General features: G+C 46.2%; 1 long non-coding RNA gene across 1 annotated transcript; it reads left to right on the top strand.

Moving 5' to 3' along the window:
* Positions 1 to 11239: 11239 nt before the first annotated feature.
* On the top strand, positions 11240 to 22937 carry LOC125943840 (uncharacterized). The gene is made up of 3 exons (XR_007465934.1): positions 11240 to 11532; positions 21668 to 21697; positions 21761 to 22937. It is a non-coding gene; the product is annotated as an uncharacterized LOC125943840 (long non-coding RNA).
* Positions 22938 to 23502: the final 565 nt, after the last annotated feature.

Here is a 23502-nt window from a genome sequence, read left to right as displayed (position 1 = left end):
ACGATATCACCGATAGCGAGGTTCTTGCTGATCTGCCGAACTTCTGCCTTTACCGGAAAGACCGCAACATCTCACGAGGCGGTGGTGTGCTTATCGCCGCGCATCATCATTTATCGTGCTGGCTAGCAACCATCGAGACTGACTTGGAAATGATATGGCTAATCTGCCGCGCTTCATCGCAGACTGTTCTTTTGGGCGTTTGCGACAGACCACCACATAAACTTAACATCTTGAGCGAAATTAGTGCAAAACACCCTAACGTAGAGATCCTGCTTTTTGGTGATTTTAATTTTCCGCAAATTAACTGGACTAACAATACTGGTTTAATCGTAGGGAATGATGCCGCTAAAGAATTAGTTAATGTGTGCCTTAATTTCAGTCTAACGCAACTTATACTAGAGCCCACGCGGGTTACAGAAGACACCTCTAATGTACTCGACCTTATACTAACCAGCCATCCCGACAGTCTATCATCGATAACTTATCTGCGTGAGGTAAGCGATCATAAAGTAATTCATGCCACCTTCCCTTTCAACCCATACCAAAACAAAAATCCAACAAAACTATATGCTTATATGATAAAGGAAACTACGAAGCTATTAATAATGAGTTAGACGACTTCTTTTCAACTTTTGAGATATTATTTCCTATGCACTCACTTCAAGAAAACTGGGCACTATTTAGAAACAAAATTAATGAACTCGTTAACAAAAATATATACCAAGAATAACTATGCACACGAATCAAAATAAGCCATGGTTCACCAAAGCACTAAGAACGCTTGAAAACAAAAAGAAACGTCGCTTCCGACTAGCCACGCGTCTTGAAAGCACCGAGGCATTGTCAAACTACCACATCGCAGAGAACGCCTACCTGAGTGCTGTTCGCACTGGTAAAAAATCTTTTTTTAACGTCGACCTACCACAACTACTTACTCGAAATCCTCGGCAATTCTGGCGCATTTTAAATCCTCGAGAAGCTCGCACTATCAGCGTGACCAATGCAGCAGGCGAAAGAGCCACAGATGCCGAGTGCGCTGATATTTTCAATTAAGCATTTTTTCAGTGTTTACAAAAGAAACTACCCTCCCCCCCCCCAGACTTTCCGCTATCTACTTAACAAATCATCGCATATGCCGCCCATTGTGTTTTGGACAGATGGCATACTGTCAATCATCGAAAAAGTCAAATTAATTAGATCTTCTGGTGTAGACGAAATCAACTCAAAGATTCTAAAGAATACTAAGCATACATATAGACGGTTTCATGCTTGCGATAACAGCAGCGAGCGTGCCGCCCCCAAGAAACTTCCGGTCGCGTGCCTTATCAGGTTTATGCTTGAAAACGCATGGTTGCTTCTTTGCCAGTTACATTCAGCAGCTACGTCAGTGGGCAAAACCGGAAGCCGTGCAGGGTCTATGTTTGTAATCAGTGAAACGGTCTATATCCGCGGCATAATTCAGTCTATTATTCTGGCAGTCATTGTCTACAGGTGCCTTACCATGTGATTGGAAAGCTCGGAAGGTCGTTCCAGTCTTCAAAGCAGGTAACAAAGACTCTCCCTTAAACTACCGTCCCATTTCATTAACTAGTGTCCCTTGCAAAATCATGCAACATATCATATACTCGCATATCATAAACTTTTTAGACGAAGTAAACTTCTTTCATCCTTCTCAACGCGGTTTTCGTAAGGGGCTTTCATGCGAAACACAACTAGCTATCTTCCTTCATGATCTGCACGTTAACCTTGCTAACAACGTTCAAACCGATGTGATCTTTCTGGGCACACTCTAAAGCTTTTGACACAGTGCCTCATAACCGCTTACTAATAAAATTATCCCGATTGAACTTAGACCCTTACAAAGTACAGTTGATAAAAATTCTTAACAAATCTTTCCCAGTTCGTCCTTGTTAATAACTACTCCTCCAAAACCCTCCCTGTCACTTCAGGCGTCCCTCAAGGTTCAGTCTTGGGACCGCTTCTTTTCCTAATATACATTAACGATCTTCCGCTGCATGTATATTGTTCTATTCGTATTTTCGCTGACGACTGTGTGATTTATCGCACTGTGACTAACATCTCTGACCAATATTCTCTGCACAATTACCTGAATAACGTGCAAAATTGGCGCAACCATTGGCAAATGTCATTGAACCCTAACAAATGCAAACTTATGTCAATTTCCCGCCGTCCTAATCCCTATCTTTCTACTTACACAATCGCAAACGTCCCAGTGCAATCAGTTCAAGCGTATAAATACTTAGGTATAACCCTTTCCCACAACCTTTCCTGGAATGCGCATGTGACTATCGTAATTTCGTCACCTAACAGGACACTGGGGTTCATGAGAAGTCACCTTCGTCAAGCTCCGCGGCACGTCAAACTACTCGCATACAAATCATTTGTCAGTCCACAACTGGAATATGCCGCTGCCATCTGGAACCCTCACCACTCATCACCAACCCTCACCACTTCTTAATGCACTCGAACCAGTTCAGAATCGTGCGACTAGATTCATCCATTCTTCATATTCATATAACATCAGCATTTCACGCTTAAAGACAGAATCTAGTTTGACATCTCCTGCTTTTCGTCGTCGTATCGCCACGCTCTCTCTTTATTACAAATTCTTTTACAGCTCGCGGCTGCTCACCTTACATCACGCCATCTTCCTCACGCATGTCACAGCGCACCAGCCATCGACTGCAATTTGCTCGTCCTTGCACACGAACTGTCACATTTCAGACTTCATTTTTTCCTCGGGCTGCCAGAGACTGGAACTACTTACCCTTCAATGCCGCTGCCATCACATGTCATTGAGAATTCTTGGAAACTGTTCAAACTTGTATTTCAACCGTAACACCTGCATTTTCTTGTGTAAACATATTAACCACTCCTTATGTAATACCCCGAACGCGGTCTTTCAGGTAATAAAGTGAAATGAAATGAAAGCGGTCAGCATTACTTGCCTACCGTCGTCAGGTGGAGTGTAAAAGCCCCCCCCCCCAAAAAAAGAGCCCCTGCGCCATTCATCATCACTTCAGATCTGAATCATAATGAAATAAAAGGAACACTCGCCAAGGAAATACATGTATTGGAAAACAAAACTTGACGTTTCGAGTCGCGTACGGCACAATTGATCCCAATTAAAGCACACACGGTGGCTCTTGTTTAAATATGGGATAGAGGGCCTAGTGCAAGTGCGTAGATTTCTGGCAGATTCCCACGTGTCCTGTTTATCGCATGTTGCGTCGTATGAATGCGCAGCGATTCAAGCATTACTCTTGCAGGCAGTTTCTTCTCTGTGGCGATTATGGATGCCGATTCCCAGTCTATGCAGTGACCTGTGTTTTCGTGGTGTTCTGATAACGCGTTTGAAGATGAGTTGCCCTTGTCGACATCGTACTGATGCTGTTTTATGCGTTTTTTGAAGTTACCGGTCTAGCCGACATAGGTTGCGTCACAATCTCTGCACGGTATTTTATACACAACACCGGGCTACCTCGATCGTTCCAAGCGGTCTTTTACGCGCATCATTTGACCACCGAAATTGCTTGACGGGACATGCGCAACCCAAACGTCGTACTCATTTAAAACTCTTGCCAAAGCCTCGCTTACCCCGCGCGCATGCGGAATGGCTGCGCGTTTACACTTGTTGGGAACCGCTTGGCGGTTGGGCGCTGAGGCACGGCGTTCCTTCTCTCTGAGCATTTGAGTCGGGTATCCGTTATTCGACAAGTCCCTCCGTACCGTGTCCAGTTCTGCTCTGCGTCTTGTAGGGCTCGAACAGACACGGAAGGCGCGATCGAACAGGGATGACACGACCGAGCGCTTATGGCCCTTTGGGTGTACGGAAAGGAAATCGAGGTATTTTCCCGTGTGCGTGGGCTTTCGATATACCGTTGTGGCGAAACCTTTGTGCATGCGTTCCACGAGAACATCAACGAAAGCTATGCGGCTGCTCTCTTCATATTCCACCGTAAACTGGATACTGGGCTTGAAAAAGTTGAGGTGGGCCGGGAAATTTTGAACGTCACTGAGGCGAATAGCACAAAAGCAGTCATCAACGTAACGGACGAAGAATTTTGGAGCAGAGGAGAACGACGACAACGTGGCATCCTCGATGGCCTCCAGGGCTAGATTAGCGCACACGACTGATACAGAAGCCCCCATGGCGCTCCCGAAGACTTGTCGGTAGAAATGCTTATTGAAAACAAAGTACGTATTTTTGAGGCAGAACTCCAACAGACGACATAAGTCATCGACGTGAATAGGCGTGCGAGAGGGCAAAGAGGGGTCCCGTTCCAGAGCTTCTCTGCAACATTGTATCGCAAAATCAACTGGCACGCACGTAAACATAGATTTTACGTCAAAAGAGACTATGATGTGGTCTTCGTCGATTGCACACTCCTTTAACCTTTCAACGAAATCGCTTGAGTCTTTCACAAACGTAGAAGTTTTTCCAACTCGCGGGCGTAGTACACTGTGAAGGTAGGCGGAAAGCCTGTGAAGAGGTGAACGGGTAAAGTCGACAATCGGTCTCAGGGGCACGTCAGGTTTGTGTACTTTCGGCAGGTCATAAATTGCCGGCGCAGACCCGTTATGACATAGCGGTTTGTAATAAAGGTGCTTGCTCTCAGGTGGCACAAACTGGAAGACATTGAACAGAAGTTTCTCCAGCACCTTCGATTTTTCGAGTTGGGTCGCGTTTTATCAATGTATACGTTTCATCGTCCTGAAGCAGGTCCTCCATCTTTGAGACGTAGTCAGTGCGGTCGAGAACAACGGTTGCATTCCCTTTATCCGCAGGAAGAATTGCTGTCTTTTCGTTCTCCTTCAACCGTTTCAAGGCCTGCCTTTCTGGCAACGTCAACGGGTTTCCCTCAGCAGACCGTAATTTGGAGAGAATACCGATGGCCCGAACTCTTGCCTCGTCTTGTTTCTTTGGGTCAACCAAGCGCACTGCTTGCTCGACGGCACAGGTCATCTTAGCTGCTACCGGTAACGTGCCTTTGTTGAAGTTGAGGCCTTGGTTCAGAAGGCTTTCTTCAGCATAATCAAGGTTGTGCGATGAAAGGTTGTGCACACTTGTCACTCGCCTGGCTCTTGCGGGAACACTTGTATGCGCTGCCAAAATGAAAGAAAACTTACTTTCTTCAGACTGACGGACCCCACTTCATACCGGCCAGAAAGCGAAAAACTTGAGCAAGCCCGCTTAATTTTTTCTTTAACATTGCAACATGTTTCGTCCATGAAACACCGTAGTCAATGACAACGCTGAGGTATCTGTGGTGGGTCGCATATGAGATGACATTGCCATTGATCATAATTGGATACCAACACATAAGCTTCCGTATGAACGCTATCGCAGCGCGCTTATCTGGGGCCAGTTGCAGTCCTTGGCACTGCAGGTACTAAGACGTTAAAGAAACAGCTCGCTGCAATCTTGCACTAACTGATCTAAATCATAAACAAATGGTAATATGCACTTGTACGCACTGACCATTGTGGTCTCGCTGAGGTTGCGTGGCCTGTAACTTGTGCGGGGTTACACGCAACGCTCTGTAGTATATCAAAGACGTCGGTACATTACTTCGGAGACTACACTGGCAATATTACTGCGCAGGGAGGGGACGTTGTGCCCATCGCATTCACTTAGTGGTGTTGAGATGGCGCTGGCAGCTCATTAGAACCCAATGCTGTCGAAGAGTTGACAGCATAAAGAATGCCTGAAGTCAGCTAATTTTTTATTTCGCCTGGACATCATGCGACAGCTAGGGATGAAAAGTAATTACGAGGTCTGGCATTTACCAGAACAATGTCATAGCTATTGCCACTCCGAGAACACAATGCCCGCGCCTGTACTCCGATGAAGAGGAGGACTATGCGAGCAGGCATGAGCGTTTCTATCAAGGCGCGGTGAAGAAGTCGCAGTAGCGCGCAGTATTAAAAAGGCGACGTGTAGCTATTCCTCTTGATCAGGGCTGTGCGACCTATGTTTTTGGCATTGCGACACTCGTGGAGGTGCTGGAGCCTTGAGCCTCATGTGTTCGACCCGGATCAGACCCCGTACACCCAGTCCGGAAGCTCCACCTCTCGTCACGACTCCAGTCCACTGATTCAGTCGGCGCCTGCTCGGCCTGAGCCCGGAATTCCCTCCCGTTGCGCTTCCCATCTGCCCGGCAGTTCCTACACCATCGGCCATTCTTCCTTCTTCTCAGATGGCGCCGAGCCTTTCCCAGGTGATTCCTGAACAGCCTCGCGTTTCCACAACCTTTCATGGTGATGCTTTTGAAGATGTTGAGGCCTGGCACGATCAGTACGAGCGCGTCGCTAATGTCAATCACTGGACCGAACGACAGAAACTCACCCATGCTTATTTCGCGCTCGAAAAGAGTCCTCGCACGTGGTACGAGAACATGGAAGCGAGATTCCACACGTGGGGCAATTTTCGGCGTCAGCTCCTCGATACATTCGCAAGCTCGGACCGGCGGGATTACACTCAACAACTTTTTGAGGCTCGCGTACAGAAGCCGAACTAATCCGTCGTCATGTATGCGGAGGATATGGCCCGTCTGTTTCGTCGAGCTGACCCCGATATGACCGAGGCGAAGAAGGTGCGTCATCATATGCGGGGAATAAAGGACCGCTGTTTGCAGGCCTTGTATGAAACCCGCCCACAGCAGTCGACAACTTCATGAAAGAAGCGACTATCATTCAGCGGGCACTTCAGCAACGTTGCCGCCACTTTGACCGCCTACCCAACAACACACCAATACGCGCCGCAGCTCAGGGTGTTGACCAGACTTCTTTACGGGAAATGATTAAAGTCATTCTGCATGAAGAGCTGCGAGCCCTGGGCATTCCTCCTACGGAGTCTCCAGTCTTTTTCTGTTGCCGAAGTCGTGCGCCAAGAGTTGCGGCAAGCCTCCTCCTCACCCGCTCCATGCAATGAGGCACGTCCATTGAGCTATGCCGATGTGGTCCGAGGTCCTCCCCCTTCACCGGAGGTACCGCCATGTCAGGCTCGGACCGTTCCCGTGCCGTGGTGGCAACGGGAGTCTGTGAGACGACCTCCTGTTCGCCATACTGACTTGTGGCGCACGGCCGACCGTCGACCACTCTGTTTCCACTGTGGGGAACCTGGCCACATTGCCCGCTACTGTCCCCATCGGGAGGCTGGGGTGGCAACCTTTTCGTCTGCCGCTTCTCTGCGCTTTGACGACCGTTGTGCCCCGAACCGTGATCACCTGTCGACCAGCCAAGCAGCTTCACCACGTCGTCGCTTGCAGTCCCCGTCACCTGTGCGTTACACTTCCCGAAACCGCCAGAGTTTCGCTGACGTCGTCAGGGGTGGTCGTTCCTCTAGTACGCGCCGGGGAAAATAACGGCAGCCACCTCCGGGGGGAAGGTTGCCCAGTGTCCAGACGCCAAAAATACCCCCCCACGCTACCCAAGAAGACGATACGACGACGACGAATACTAACGATGAGGACGTTGCCCCGTGCCGATCTTAGCATTCTGATAGCTGGACATCACGTCATAGCACTTGTTGATACTGGCGCAGACTTCTCAATCATGCGGCAAGAGCTGGCCAACCGCATTCGGAAAGTGAAGACGCCGTGGACAGGGCCACACATAAGAAGTGCCGGTGGCCAGTTAATGACACCAACGGGAACATGCACCGCTCGAATCCACATCGGTGATTCCAGCTTCGTTGCCACTTTCATCATTCTCCCCGACTACTGCAAAGACATCATCTTAGGGATGGATTTTCTGCGAGATCACGGCGCCGTCATAAACATTCCGGGCCATATGGTGACGTTCTCTGAGAGCCCCTATGCCGACACCATTCATGACGGGCAACATGATCATCTGCGAATAACCGACGATGTGACCATTCAACCGCGCTCGTGCCGCCTTGTATCTGTCTCGTGCCCTACCATGGGGATGTGATCGCGGAGCAAATCTTTGCACTATTGCTAACCCAAGGCGTTTCGATTGCTAGAGGCCTACTCGACATGACTGATGGGCATGCGGAAGTCCTTCTCACGAACTTCAGCAACGAATGCCATGACATCCAGAAGGGCACCGCAATTGCCTACTGCGACGAAGTCACCCAAGTAAAAGATTGTTTGGCTGTACAACGTCAAGAAACGACCGTTCCGGCCTCGACACATTTGTCTGTCGACGTCAGCTCCACCCTGTCGCCTTCTGAGAGCCAGCACCTATTGGAGCTGATACACCAGTTCGAAGAATGCTTTTCGACTACGTCAAAGGTGAAACAAACACCACTGACCAAGCACCATATAATCACAGATGATCCTGCGAGGCCGATTCGACAAAACCCCTCCCGTGTAGCTCCAAAGAACGTGAAGAGATTCAAAAGCAAGTGACCAAGATGCTCGAAGATGACGTGATACAGCCTTCGAACAGACCCTGGGCGTCACCCGTGGTCTTGGTCAAAAAGAAAGACGGCAGCTTGAGCTTCTGCACCGATTACCTCAAATTAAACCAAGTCACGAAGAAAGACGTCTACCTGCGGCCACGCATAGACGATTCGCTGGATAGGCTGCGGCATGCACGTTATTTTTCATCAATGGACCTCCGAAGCGGGTATCGGCAGATAGAGGTCGATGAGAGAGATGGTAAGAAAACGGCATTCGTGACCGCGGGCGGTCTTTACGAATTGAAGGTACTTCCTTTCGGTCTGTGCTCAGCGCCAGCCACTTCTCAGCGTCTAATGGACACCGTACTATCAGGCCTGAAGTGGCAAACTTGCTTGGTCTATTTAGACGACATCATAGTGTTCTCAGCTACATTCTAGGAGCACCTAAGCCGTTTACTCACTGTTCTTCAAGCCATACGTTAAAGCCCAAGAAATGTCATTTTGGTTTCAGCGAATTGTGCTTCATCGGCTACGTCGTCAGTTACGAGGCTGTAGGACCTGACGGAAACAAAATAGACGCTGTGGCAAAGTTCCCCACACCGCCCGACAAGAAGGCAGTGAGGCGCTTCTTGGGGCTGTGCGCCTATTACCGGCGGTTCATAGCGAACTTCTGACGTATTGGTGCACAGTTAAAGCGCCTTACACAAGACAATGTTCCCTTTCTGTGGGGTGAAAATGAGCAAGTAGCATTTGACGAACTACGCCAGCGCGTGCAAACGCCTCCAGTTCTTGCGAGCAATGTTGGTCTGGGGGCCGTACTGGTGCAGTGGCAAGATGGTTCCAAAAATTAATCGCCTACGCCAGCCGAACTCTCTCTCGTACGGAGGAAAACTACTCGACTACCGAGAAGGAATGCCTCGCCGTGGTGTGGGCGGTTAGCAAATTTCGCCCGCATTTGTACAGCCGTTCATTCCACCTTTCAGCGATCATCATTCTCTAGTTGGCTGACTAACTTGAAAGATCCATGTGGCCGTCTGGCGCGCTGGAGTCTTAGGCTTCAGGAGTTTGACATGACCATAAGTTACAAATCAGGGAAGAGGCACACCGACGCCGACTGCCTTTCGCGGTTACCCGTCGAGCCCGCAGGTACCGATGACGTGGACGTGGACGCTGCATTTTTGGGAGTCATCGACGCCGTCACCATTTCCCAGGAGCAGCGCCACGACCCAGAGCTGCTCCCACTCATTAATTTTTTGGAAGGCCGAAGTAAAGACGTCCCGCGACTCCATGCCAGGGGACTGCCGTCGTGTTGTCTGCGGAATGATGTTCTCTATAAGGACTTTTGTGCCAGCGGCAGCACGTACCTGCTTGCCGTACCGGCATGACTTCGAAAAGAAATACTAGCAGCATGCCACAATGAAGCCACCTCAGGTCATCTAGGCTACATAAGAACACTGTCCCGACTCCGACGCAAGTACTATTGGTCAAAGCTACCTGCTGCAGTGAAACATTATGTACAAACATGTGCCGACTGCCAAAGACGCAAAGCTTCTCCCGGCAAGCCTGCAGGTCTCTTACATCCAGTGGAGGTACCAGGACAGCCTTTCACCCAAGTTGGAATGGATTTCCTGGGCCAGTTCCAACTTCTACAGCCGGCAACACATGGATCATTGTCGCAACCGATTACCTTACGCACTACGCAGCGGGGCACAGCAGCCGAAGGGGCTCATTTTTGCCATCGAAAACGTCGTCCTTCGGCACGGCGCCCCAAAAGTGGTGATCACAGACGGGGAAGTGCCTTCACTGCAGAACTTCTTAACTCTGTTCTCACATTAAGTGGGACAAGCAACCGAAAAACAACCGCATATCATCCCCAGACCAACGGACTAACCGAGCGGCTTAATAAGACACTCACAGACATGCTATGCATGTACGTCGACGTGAAACACAAGAACTGGGATCTGATTTTGCCACACGTAACTTTCGCATATACAATACCGCTCGACAAGAAACTACTCGAATGACACCCTTCAGCTTCATCCATGGTCGCGAAGGCACGACGACGTTCGATGCCATGCTAGCGCACGAGTGTGACGACATACCTACCGACGTTGTCGAATTTACTCAGCGCGGCGAAGAAGGCAGACAGCTTGCCCGCGTACATATCTGCTATCAGCAAGACCAAGATGCAGAACGGTACGATCTTCGACACAGGTCCGTTCTTTACACTCCCGGCGATAAAGTATGGATTTGGATACCCATACGCCGTCGTGGACTTTCCGAAAAACTGCTAAGACGGTACTTTGGGCAGTAGAGTGTGATCCGACGCTGAGCGACGTGACCTACGAGGTCGTTCCTGACAGTGACAGTAGCTCCAGTCGCCGCAAGCACTTATCCGAAGTGGTGTATGTGGTGCGGATAAAGCCGTATCTGTCGAACTAAGTTTCGTTTGTTCGTTTCTGTTGTTTTTTTGTTGTTGTTTTTTGTGTTACTCTGTGCCCCTTGCACAACGCGCTCATATGCTTAGGTTGCGCATCGGGACGATTCTTCCTTCGGAGGGACGCAAATGCCGTGCCTGAACTCCGAAGAGGACTATGCAAGCAGGCATGAGCGTTTCTATCAAGGCGCGGTGAAGAGGAAGTCGTAGTAGCGCGCGCTATAGAAATGCCACTTGCTGTTATTCCTCTCGATCAGGGCAGTGCGACCTCTGTTTTTGACGCTGCGACAATATCAATGACCACGCAGGTCATCTTTCAGCACGATTGTCTTGTTGACATATATCAGTAGCCATTTGCGTCACTACTTAATAGGTGATAGTATTTTTCTCATGTGATAGAGCCGTGCGGAATCAAGTGCGTAGCTTGTGCGCACTCCAGCATTTGGCTACAGGTACCCCAGCGAACGGAAAGCGGGACCGACACGTGATTGATACTGTATTGTGTAATAATCCAGCACATAACAAATATTTGAAACACGCATTATGCCGCCATTCCTAACCTCTTCGCTCTCATTTTCCATCTCGCCCACTCCTATCGGGTGTCTCCACCACATCACACCAAAGAGTCTCCAAGACAGAGCTGGCCTTGATGCTGGTGGTAGCTGGTTCACTGTAAACATTCATCGAATGTGGAATGCTCTGCCAGGTAGGGAGAACACTTTCTCACGATTCATGGAATTTAGCTTGGAAAGCGTGCTGGTAGCGTCGCTCGCTTGCAATGTTGAATTTGAGACCGATGAAACGACGTCAACCAAATATCTGAACAATTGTTCCTTTGTGGCACCACTTCGCTATTGCAATAAAGATCGAGTAGGCAACCTACGAAACTAAAGAGTTATTTCTCGTGTGCAGCCTCGTGCACAAAATTTCTATATATGCACGACAATACAATCAACTCCAATAATATGTTTTCTAGGCGTACTTGCAACAACGTGCCAAAAATATATTGTTCTGGTTTCGAAGAAACTTAAGTCACGATAATATGTGTCGGAAAATTAGGTTGGAAAGTCCTACAAGTGTTCTACAAGTACATGGCCATATTCTGAGTGGCATGACTGGCCCGGCGAGCAGCTGTAACTTTTTCAAAATGAAGACTCATCCGCTCGCGTATCTGAGATCTATCTGCCTACACTTACGTGGTTGCTGACGCTGCACGCACACGTTATTTGAGGATAGGGAAGAAACCAAGCAAACTCATTTTCATCGCAGCATTCATGACAAATCTTTCGCTTGAACTTTCGCAAATTCAGTCTGCTGACGTCGAGAAAAATACTGCGCTTAAGTAGTAGTAAAATACTGAGCTTTAAACGTAGAACTAAAATTATGTGTCATGTGTTTTCTTATTATTTCTCTTATCTTGATGTACTAGCGAATTGACGATATTTTATTCTACCTTGTAGGCTGAGGCAAAATTCTACTCCTTTTGTCTTCTTTTAGAACGAAGTCATTAAGATTACAATCAAGAAAGTATTTGCATTCCTCAACTATGTCTATATATCTAGAGACAAGGCACGGCCGAATTAGCCATGAGTAAATGCGCGTGTCATGACTGAAAGAATGTCGTCGTGATATTTCAGATGTGGAATGTTAAAAACAAACGAGCGACGCAGTCGCAAGCAGATATTTAATTATTGTGTTATTGTTTTACTGTTTGTGTCAACAGTATATATTTTGACCCTTCTGAATCTCCTATCGCATTCTGCTTTGTGAAGTGGCAACTAAGCAACCCTAACTTAATGGCTCTGAACCGTTGGTTTCTCCTCTTAGCGGTCCTTTACGGTGAGTGTTCCTCACAATTCTACTTTTCAGTTTTACTTAAAAAGAAAATGGGTGGCGCAGCGGCTGCCTACTACTCCGTTATGCTCCCATCCATGATATTCAAAACCGCACAGGGCACTGCCGGTGCCTTTGTCCTAACTGCTCGTATACGAACCTGAACACTCCATTAGCTCACCTATGTTGTTGTCTACCGTTCTCTCCCCCTTTGACTGTATTTCTTTAGTTCCGCTCCTCTCAATGCAGGTGAATTCATTAGAAGTGCTAGAGTCTAAACCGCTCAGGCTCGTTTAAAATATGATGCAGTCGGAGCGCCAGCGAGCGCTGGTCGAATTCCATCATGTGAAGCGTGCGCAGTTCCGTCTTGCACAAATGCACCTTTTATATATTCTAACCATGCCTGACTGCGACCGGCGTCGATGAAGCATCTATGGTTGCACAGTGGTTATGCGCTCTCTTGAGACCACTGAAACAGCCAGCAATTAAACGCCTCGAATGCAGGAGTGTGTTCTACCAACGCCATGAGCCAGCACACAAACCCCTACTGCTCTTGAACGGTGTGATGATTCGCTTATACAGCTTCGGTGTCTTCTATGCATCAATTCTCCATTTCACGGACACATTTTTTTCATTGATTGCAATGCAAAACAGGAACCGATTTTTCATAGCATCGACATAGTGCCCAATAATGTCTGAAGAGATGTATTCACACGCTGCTTTAGATCTTCGATGCTAGCAGGTTCCGAATAAAAAAACATTTTGATGGGAAAGCATAAAATTCTCAATTGAGCGAAAAAGCCGGCGTCTGTCGTCTGGAACGGCGAAACGGCACCTAAATTACCATTGGCTGCGACGCCACGTCACGAGTGCGTCTCCACGGAGCAAAGCGGGCGAAAAAGACCTCCTGCTGTTGCTGTAGCGCGCAAGGGATTGCGCGAGCGGAGAGGGTATCACCGCGACGCAATGCCATCTCGCTCTCAGGAAGCCGGCGCGTGGTCTGTATCTCTCTCTCTCTCTCTCTCACCGCCACTTTGCTTAATTGATGCGCGCGCCTGCCGAGCTTGGTGGTCGCTGCTGCTTCCTAGGTCTCTCGTCGCCCAGGACGTTGGTGGCATGCGGCGTTGGCACCGGAGGCTGCTGGTGTTTCTCGCTCGGTCAGCACGTACCGCTACGGTACATTACTCGCAGCAAGGACACCTCAGCGGCGTTCATTTGGACATTAATGCTGTCACGTTCACAGCTCATAAGAAGTGCTTCGGTGCACTTCGAATTTTATAAAAATAACCCCGTGAAGAAAACAAAATATTCTAAGGATGACAAATCGGATAACCTCGGAGGTTAGGCGATGCCTTCGCATCGTCCTTCCATTGGTCTGCAAAGTTCTGATGTAGGGACTGCCGAGCTTGAGCTAAAAATAAATTTTTAGGGAGCTTAAGCTTCGCTTTTAGAAGTGGAACGCGATAACATTGAAAGATCCCTGACTGCTTCTCACGCTTCCCGGCAGCTGCAGCTTATGTAACCGTAATGTTTACCAGGAATCGCTGGCGGCAAACCCTCTGCACGAAGGCGAGCTTGCTGGTAGAAACGCGGCCTCATGCATTAGCCGATCTTCTGGTTTTCTTATCGCACTTTTATTATTTCAGTCTCAGAAGATTTATCATCAAAGGCATGCGCTGTCCTTGTTTTGTTTCATGGAATTAGTTTGTGGGCTGTCATTCTCAAAATACCGAGAAATAACTTTGTCATGACTGTAAGACAAGGTGTGAGTGATAGAAGAACTTCAGTGCCATATAGAATACCGTATTTGCGCAACTTTTTTGAATAAGAAGTGCGTTGAAACTCCCATGCGCATTACAGTCGTAACCAATTCTACTCCAACAAAAGAACAAAAACAAAACAGAACTGATGCTCACCAAAAAAAAAAAAAAAAGCTCGATGCATTGTAGCTAGCCACATTGCCATCGATGGGACGTTATTTTATGCCTTGGCTTGCGGTCGCCATTTTCTAGTTTTCTTTAAGTGTGGCATTTCTAATGCATTAAATGGAATCGAAGATGACTTTCTGTGGTCGGTAAACAGCGAAAAGCAGCTCTGAGCGCTGCAGCCAGCGTACAGCAGAGATGGTCGGCGGTCTCCCAGCTCCTCCGTGTTGAGAAGTTGCTGCAAGCGGCTGCGTTCCAAAACCGTTTTGCGATTCAGAACAATGGTCTTCAAATGGTCGTATGGTAGCGTTATGGAATGGTCGTATGGTTGCGCTGTTATGAAAATAAGTATCAGACATTTAAGTATACAAGAAAGCTTGAAGTTTATATAACATTCAAAAGAGCAATAGAATGTGAAATTAATGCTACTTCAACAGTCTATTACATACCAATGGCTTAAAACACCTTAAATTGTGGCAAAAGTTCACGGAAGGTAGTTCCAATTATGGCATACGCGTGAAAGTAATGAAACGGAACATATTACTGTTTTACAAGCAACAAACCCCACTTCGCAGGTCAGATAGTTAGAATATGTATCTGTACGAAATGAACAATCACGTGATTCTTATGAGAAAAAAATTATGCAATAGACAACAAGAATACCACAACATCTGTGAAATGCGTCAGTGCGCTGTGGCAATAGCTGTCTACGAAATACAGTGCGTGAGAAAGCGCAATGGCACGATCCCTACAGCACAAGGAAATTACTTTCAGGAGGACGCCAACGGTGAAGTCGAGCTTTCTGCCAACATACCACCAGCTTGATTCAATCGAATAGGCGCTATGATACGCCACTGTACCACGTTGACACCGAGCGGCGATAGTGCTGGACAACCACGGCAAGATGCGTGTTTAGAAAAAAAGGGGGTGCAGTCCATGTGAAACTATGTGAAATATATCCAAAATGGACGTGCGGCTTTACATGATAATATACAACACATTTATAAATATAGTGTACTCTCTGTCACGAGCATCCATTCGCTACATAGGACGTTATCAAACAAGCTGCTGTCTTATGATATGGGTGAAAAAGTGTTTCTTGCACAAATTACTTTGCCAGCCTCATGCTTAGCAGCTTATCTGCTAACTTACGGCATATAAATACGTGTTTTGTGCTTGAAATGCACAACAATCTGGTGCATCTAAGCACGCCAGTAATGTGGTGCATCTTTCTCTTCAATCGTACTGCCAACACTTTGCCAGTTTGCGCATGTTTCTTTGGTTTATTTTTCATTGTATACTTTCATTTTTTTAAATGTTGGAAATTGAAAATAAAGAATACTTCTCCCTGCATTAGCGATGAAATGTTAAAGAAAATGTTTATGCATTATTGCAATATGTGTTGTAAAGTTCATGAAAATCTTTGTAATCAAATTTTAAGTGTGTATCAGCATAATTTTCAAAACTTTACTGACTTTGTCTTGTGACTGTTTGATCAACAAAATGTGGACCTTTTAAGAAAAAGTTGTTTCATTCGAATGACTCAGCGACTAAACGTCAAATCCAATTCACCAAGCATAAGTGCACGAGCTGCTTATGAAGGATTCAAATATCCCCGACATGGATGTGTTGTGAATCACCTCTAATGTGACCATGGCACTACATAGCGAGTGCTCTCACACAACTGGAAGGAATACGAGCACTCTGTTTGGGGGAGTAGAAGCACTCGGTTTGGGGGAGTAATAATACTCATGTGGGGTGGAGTGCAAGCACTCTGGGGGAGTAGACGCACTCGGTTTGGGGGCAGTACTAATACTCTTGTGGGATGGAGTATTCGTACTCTGGAAGAGTTCTGCCTCATACAATTAGCCTACACTCGCATCCTACAATACTATTGCCTTGCACGAAGAACTGTACCACCGCCTTACAATGCTCTGACGCGAGAGGAAGCCGTAATATGGCGAAAACTGCAAACAAACAGATATTCATATTTGAGTCTTTACCACGCCATACACGCTGCGCTGTATTCCTATAAATTCCCACACTACGATCAATGCGCAACGCTTTACCAGATTGTATGGGCTTGCGCAAGCACACCACAGCGCACACCTATAACACACCCCACCACACGACAATGGGAGGCAGCGCTGTCCAGTTCCGACTAGACGGACCAGCTCAACCTGGTCAACCGAGAGAGAAGGGCAGCTAAGTCCGCTGGACTCCTGGACTGAGGGGGCCACCCAGTGCAGAGCGAAGGGGCTACTACACTAGCGTGCTCTTTTACATAAAGTTTATTCTCTATCTCTCTCTCTCTCTCCGGGGGAGTTGCTGTACTCTCTCCAAGATGGAGGCATTTTACTCCGGAAAAGGGAGTGAAATATGGCACAAGCTAATACTCCCTGCGAGAGAGTTCTCGGAACTCTCCTTGTGTTTAGAGTATATATACCGCCGCAGATTACTAGATTCTCAGTCGTAAACTGGCTGAGCGTTCTCAAAAAAAGTTACGTCGCCCTGGACAGGGGCATCAGTACGTACGGCAGGTGGCCACGCCGTCACACCGCTTCGCTTATGCGCCGCTAGAGTAGAAATTCGCGAGGCTACTTTTCTCACCACTTGCCTGGTTCTAAGCGAGTGCACCCGCGATATAAATCTTGGGATAGAATTTTACGGGAATATGACGCCATCATTGACTTCCGCGAGCTCTGCATCAGATTTTTGGCAAAGAGGGCAACAAGAGCAAACCGACGCCATCGGACTCAGATCCGCCCTTCGCGTTTCGGACCATAGGATCACGATACCGCCGTGTAAGAGTGATGGTTCCGATCAAGCCCGACGAGCTATGAGACAGTGAAGCCATATTAGGGTGCAAAATTACTTTGTTGCTGAACAAAGGCATTTCTGTAGAGCGAAGCCTTGCTGAAATTAGTGACGGCCAGAGAGTGGTACTCCTAGTCATCTTTACCTTTGAGCATCGACACATTTTTCGTGACACTGCCGTCGCCGTCGCCTACGCCGAACCATCAACGAACATCGTCGATTGTTTTGCTTCTGAACTGGGCAAGGACGACGGTTTGCTCAGAGGCACTGATGTAAGCACCGAGCAGGCAGACCAAAATAGGGCGCTACAGGGACTCATGAAACAGTTCCACACATGCTTCGCTTGGTCTACAGAATGCGAAAATTGTCAATCACGTAGCACCAAATATCCACCAAAGAGGTTTAAAAAACATTTTTCTTTAAGCATTCTTCATAACTACGTACGACGATGCACGGCCCCTCAAGCATTAACCCTATCCTGTCTTGCCCAAAGAACGTGGGGCAATTCAAACCCAAGTCAAGAAAATGCTAGATGATTGCGTCATTCAAGCAATAGCGAGATCACGGCGTCATTAAGCCTTCAACCTTCCTTGGGGTTGTAAGCGTGACTAATTTTCCTACACGGCTACGCGCAGACGACGCACTCCGACTTAGATTTTAACACCAGAAGGAAGAAATCCATCGATGCTGTGGCATATCTATCGAGGATTGTCATCTTTTTCTTTACGGCATGGCGTTTTGTACAAGTACTTCGCTGCCAACCAACAAGACCTACCCTTTGTTCCTTCTAGCAGAGCACAGTGACGAAGTTTTGTTCGCCTGTCATGACGACCCTCCGTCTGAAAATTTGGGCTTAACACGAACACTTGCTAGAGTGCGCAAATCGTACTACTGACCGAAACGTGCCGCGTGTCCAAGCCTGCCGTGAGTGCTAGCGCCAGAAGTCACCAGCTGTGAAGCCTGCGGGATTGATCAATCTGATTGATCCAGCTGGGAAACCTTTCGAACAGGTTGGCATTGATCTTCCGGGCCCGTTCCCACTGTAATGTGGGAATCGTCTTCAGAGACTGTTTAACGCAGTATGCTGAGACAAAGGCGCTGCCTCGAGGCACAGCTCCCAATTTTTCGTACAGAGCATCGTACTACGGCTTTGCACTCGATCGTACGTCATCACAGAGTGAGGCAATGCCTTTAACAGCAGAGCTCATTGAAGACGTATTTAAACTCAGCTACACGACCCATCGAAGGACAACTGCCTATCATCCGCAGATAAACAGCTTGACCGCACGACTGCACAAAGCGATGGCTAACATGCTGTTTATGTAGGTATATACGTACAGCACAATACCTGGGAAAAGATACGGGACTCCCTCACATAACGTTTACGTATAACACTGCTACCCGAGAAAGAAGATCCTTCGCGCCGTTTTACCTCGTTGATGCACGTGAAGTATAGACTATGCTGGAAGGAATGCTACCGTGCGAAAAAATTGATTATCTTGTTCTCGCCCAAGATGCCGAACTTTTTATGCAACGCGCGGAAGAAGCATGTCAGCTCACCCGAGTAAACATATAGAAACAACATAGCATCGATGCGCGCCGATACGTTCTCCGCCATCGAGAAGTCGAGTTTGAACCTGGTGGCCAAGATTTGGTCTGGACCCCCGTCCGCCTACCGAGAAACATTTGAGCCGCTACTTCGGACCTTAAAGAGTGTTGCAGCGAGTTGTTCAAGTGAATTATGCAGTCCTTCCTGGAGGAAGCCACCCTTGCCGACATCGACAAACCCCACCTGAAGTCGTGCAGGTTTTGCAGTTAAGACCACACTATATCCCCTAATAGAAGATGTTTTCAGCAACTTAGGTTAGTTTTTGTTCTTGCTGGTCGCTCAGTGACATGAATGTACCACACACCACAGTGATTGTGACTATACCCTTTGTGTTCGTCCTAGGCCCTTTCGACCATCTGACATAAAGCCTATATGTTTTCCTTCTTTTATTTACATTTTTCTTTTGAGGATTGGGTAATGCCACATCGTTGCGAAAGACCGGGAGACTGAAGAAGAGGAGAACGAGGTTCATCTTCACACCGCGCGTCGACGTTTACGCTCAGTAAAGTTGTAAGGCCTGGAGACTCAGCGTGTACTTCAACAGGCTGTACACGACAATATGAACGCGTTACAAGCAAAAATCGTTTTTCTAGGCAATCACGTCACCACCTTTGATGAGATTTGGTGCGTTTAAAGAAATAGTTATATTCTAGTGACTGCAGCGAGCGGAAGCTATATTTAGGCCGGTGATTTGTTGTATAAAAATTATTGAAAATCGCATATTTTCATAGAACGAAAGTATCACGTTTGCAGCTCTAACTCGGCAATGCAAAATGATATCACAATTCGGTAAAAAAAGCAAGACTACAAGTAAAGTCGACTAAATTGACGTGTTATACGTGGCTGCTAAATAGAGCAATAATATGCGAGCAGGACTACAGCGTAACCCTTGTAAACAATGTAACGAAATTACTTACGATACAAACTATCATGTCAAATTTGTTAGCTTTAGATGTTCTAATGTATCCAGTTTACAGAACTTTAATATCTATCTTGGTGCAGGGTTAAAAATTTTTTGCCTTAGTGCTTTTTTTTAAACTTAACGATTGTCGGAAACTTTTCTAAATGAAAATTTATTTCCCAGCAGTCCTTAACATTTAACGTTCGCTCTCATAACTATAAATTTAATTCAAATTGTCGCAGGACCGGGTTATCTCAAAAAAGCATGTGTGCATTTTAAACGTATTTCAACAGGCAACATCGGAGTCGGGCCCGAACTATAGCTTACTCTCAAAAGCGGAGATAATCACGGAATAAAAAGAGAAGTAGTTCCGCATGCGCCTAAAATGCAAGGCCAACGATACCACGCTATCTGTGGAGCTGTACGTCACTATCACTATCATGCTAGAATATAGTTTTATGGCAAGGTGTTTTTCAAGCATTCCTCATGTAAGCATGCAAGCAGACAAATGAAGCTTACGTGAAAAAATGAGCGAAAGTTTGAAATAATAAAGGGGTACACTAACTATTCAGTAATGCAGCATAATGATTTTAGAAAAATTGTTGCTAATTACTATAAGCACGAGAAGCTTGAGCACTTTATATTAGAGTGTCCTGTTTCGCTTGCCCAGCGCATGCCGCTACTAAGGGACTTTAGACATCTTGTTTTTTCGGTGTACGACTCCTGATTGTTGCTTCTATCCGAGTGGTTGTGCTTCTCGGCGTTACCAGGCTTGCGGCGCCCCGCTAACTTTCCTACAATAAACTGATTTCTCTTCCCATTTCTATAGAATTTTTCCCCGGAAAACGAGACCTCTTTTAATGCATTTTTTACATTCTTTTAAAGTGAGTGCGACCCGCGTCTTTTCTTCTGCTCCCGCATATCTGCATTGGTCCTACTGGCGCACTCTGTTCTTTGGTGTTGCTCTGGTGGCCTGTTATTTGTGGCCTGTTATCTTTTTATTTACTTGTTTTTATCTTCAACATCTGTTTCTATATTCTCCTTCTCGAAAATTAGGCACGCGCTGTACTCCTCTCGATGGCTGTTTCGAGCCTGCTCTCTCCCTCTCTTTCCTTTTTTGTCCTTTATATATAAGTGCATTCATTTGCACTGCTAATTAATAATAATAATAATAATAATAATATTAATAATATTACTAATAATACTACTACTAATAATAAGAATAATTACATTTGCATGCCTTGCAACTGTGGCCCACAATTAGAGTCACGTAAACGAAAAAAAAACTGTTAACATGCTGCTGTTTAAAAGAGCCAGCAAAGTTCATCCTATCGAATGACCCAATGAATACAACAGGCAGTAAAAGCTTTGCAAACGTTTAGGTGAACAGTTCGTGCTGTTTCAGAAACGTGTTCTTTAAGAGCAATATATCAAACATGGTACGAAAGAGAGCACTGGACAAAAATTACACGCAAAAATTATTTCCCGAACAAAACAAAGTCCCCTGCTAAGCGTTTCTGCTTTTTGGAGAGAGATGTGTTTTATAAAAATAAGCATACAATTTAGCATTTTTATCGTCCGCAACATACAGGGAAATAGTAATTTCATACGTGTTCCTATGTTGCTGTGCCTGGTCGTACATTGGAGCAGTGGTATAACTATGTTTATGCAGAACACTATGTTTAAAAAACTATGCACAATTTACTTAACTACAGAAGAGCTCAGTAAACTACAATTTACATGATTTGCCTTTCAGCAAGACAATGGTTTACTGGCACATGCGAAGGTAAGCTAGGACAGAATTTTTGTTGTTATTATTATCATTTGAGTGTTTTTTTTTCGAATTTAGGTATACATTTGCTGCTCAAGACTGGAAAAATCTACAACATCATAAATCGCCTGTTTGACTACATCTTGAAGCTGCTTTAAATTGCTGCATTATCTCTACAGTGTCAGTGAGTTCCACCACATTTAGTAAAGTTTGTATGCCGCGTCACGATGGCCCAATTTATTTTCACGAAGTACGCGCTTTACGCAGTGGTGGTAATTTGTTACACAATATGCTCAAATTTCACATCATAATATCAACGTCAAGCTGCTTTGGCTTCATTACTACCAAGCTTTTTTCGAATGAGGAATCTGCATTCCATAAGTGATCAATTGCGCTTATTTGTATTTTTAGAATTAGGAGAAATGAAAAGAACGTGCGTACTTAAAAGGCTATTTGTTGTGGCAGTTACATATTTTAATCAATGCTCAGAATTGGAATTTCAATGTTCCTAAAATTTACAGTGATGTTACTTTTCAACAAAAAATCATATAACGCCGCTTGATTGCTCCTATTACGACACGTAAAGTAATAAAATTTGAAATTCATGACGCCATTTTGAAATTTACTTATATTTTATGAGTAAATTATTAGAGTTCAGCAAAAGTTACAAGAACAAAATGAAGTGCTTCGTGAAAACCGACATTGTATGCATACGTTTGTACAATTTATGAGCTTAGTAGATGTAAACTACAAAACTGAATAACTGCTTTTTGTGCATAGTTACAGTGGTAGTACTATTGCTTGAAGTGATTCAAAGTTGCCTGTACTTATTATTATTTTTCTAGTTGGAAGCCGAAATTAAAGGCCTTCACCGAGCAGTTGTTAGCAGTTCCTAATTAAAAAAAGCTACAAACTTTATTCAAATAGGTGTGGGGTTTATCAAATGGCAATTGGACCTTGCACTACAATTGAAAGGGAGAACGAGGGGGTTGCTTTCTCAAGCTGCCTTCTAAGCTATGCAACATCTCTCGGGGATATAGCTATTCTTTCTTTCACCATTTTGTCGCCTACATCGTGAAAATTAAACACGTAGCAAGAAGCAACAGTGTGCAAAGCATTGATCATTGCCAGGTGTACCCCCACTTTTATTTGATTGTCAGCAAATGTTTAAAAATTTCCTGGTGCATGTAGTACACGAGGAATAAGGATTATAAACAGGGATAAGGTGCCTCAGAAAGGCTGGTCAACGTTTCGATAGGAGGACCTATCTAGTATAAACATGGGGGGGGGGGATAGGTGTCTTCCCCCCCCCCCCCCCATATGAGCGCTTTTCCAGGGACACCTGTTCCCCCCCCCCCCCCCCATGTTTATATTTCTAATTATGTTTTTTCTCCACTGTCACCCTCCTGTGCCGGCTTTTTTTTTCTTTCTCCACACAAGATCCACACCGAGACAGTCAAAAATCCTAGACGCTAGGATACCTTTTCGGCGCCTTGATCACACAGGGTCTCGCCAATTCTGTATACCGCCGCGACGACGCCTACGGCGAACTAGTGAGGCTAACGTCCCTTGACGGACCAAGCTGGTCCCTGTCAACCAAAAAATTACCCGATGCCTTGATGCTACGCTACTCAAGTCATGCTTTCAACTCGTATTGTTACTTGCACACAGACCGGCTCTTCAGGGACCCCAAACGCACGCCACCCACGACACCTCGGAACGCTCACTCGCCTCTCGCTCCCCCAACCCCCTTTATAAAGTCTTCTGTCTGTTTTTTTCTTTTTTTAAATTTTTTTGCCGCTTTCTCGCTCTCCCGCTCT

Source organism: Dermacentor silvarum, chromosome 3, assembly GCF_013339745.2.
Source record: "Dermacentor silvarum isolate Dsil-2018 chromosome 3, BIME_Dsil_1.4, whole genome shotgun sequence".
Lineage (NCBI taxonomy): Eukaryota > Metazoa > Arthropoda > Arachnida > Ixodida > Ixodidae > Dermacentor > Dermacentor silvarum.
Note: the sequence above shows the minus strand (reverse complement) of the source record. Positions and strands in the feature narration are given on the sequence as shown.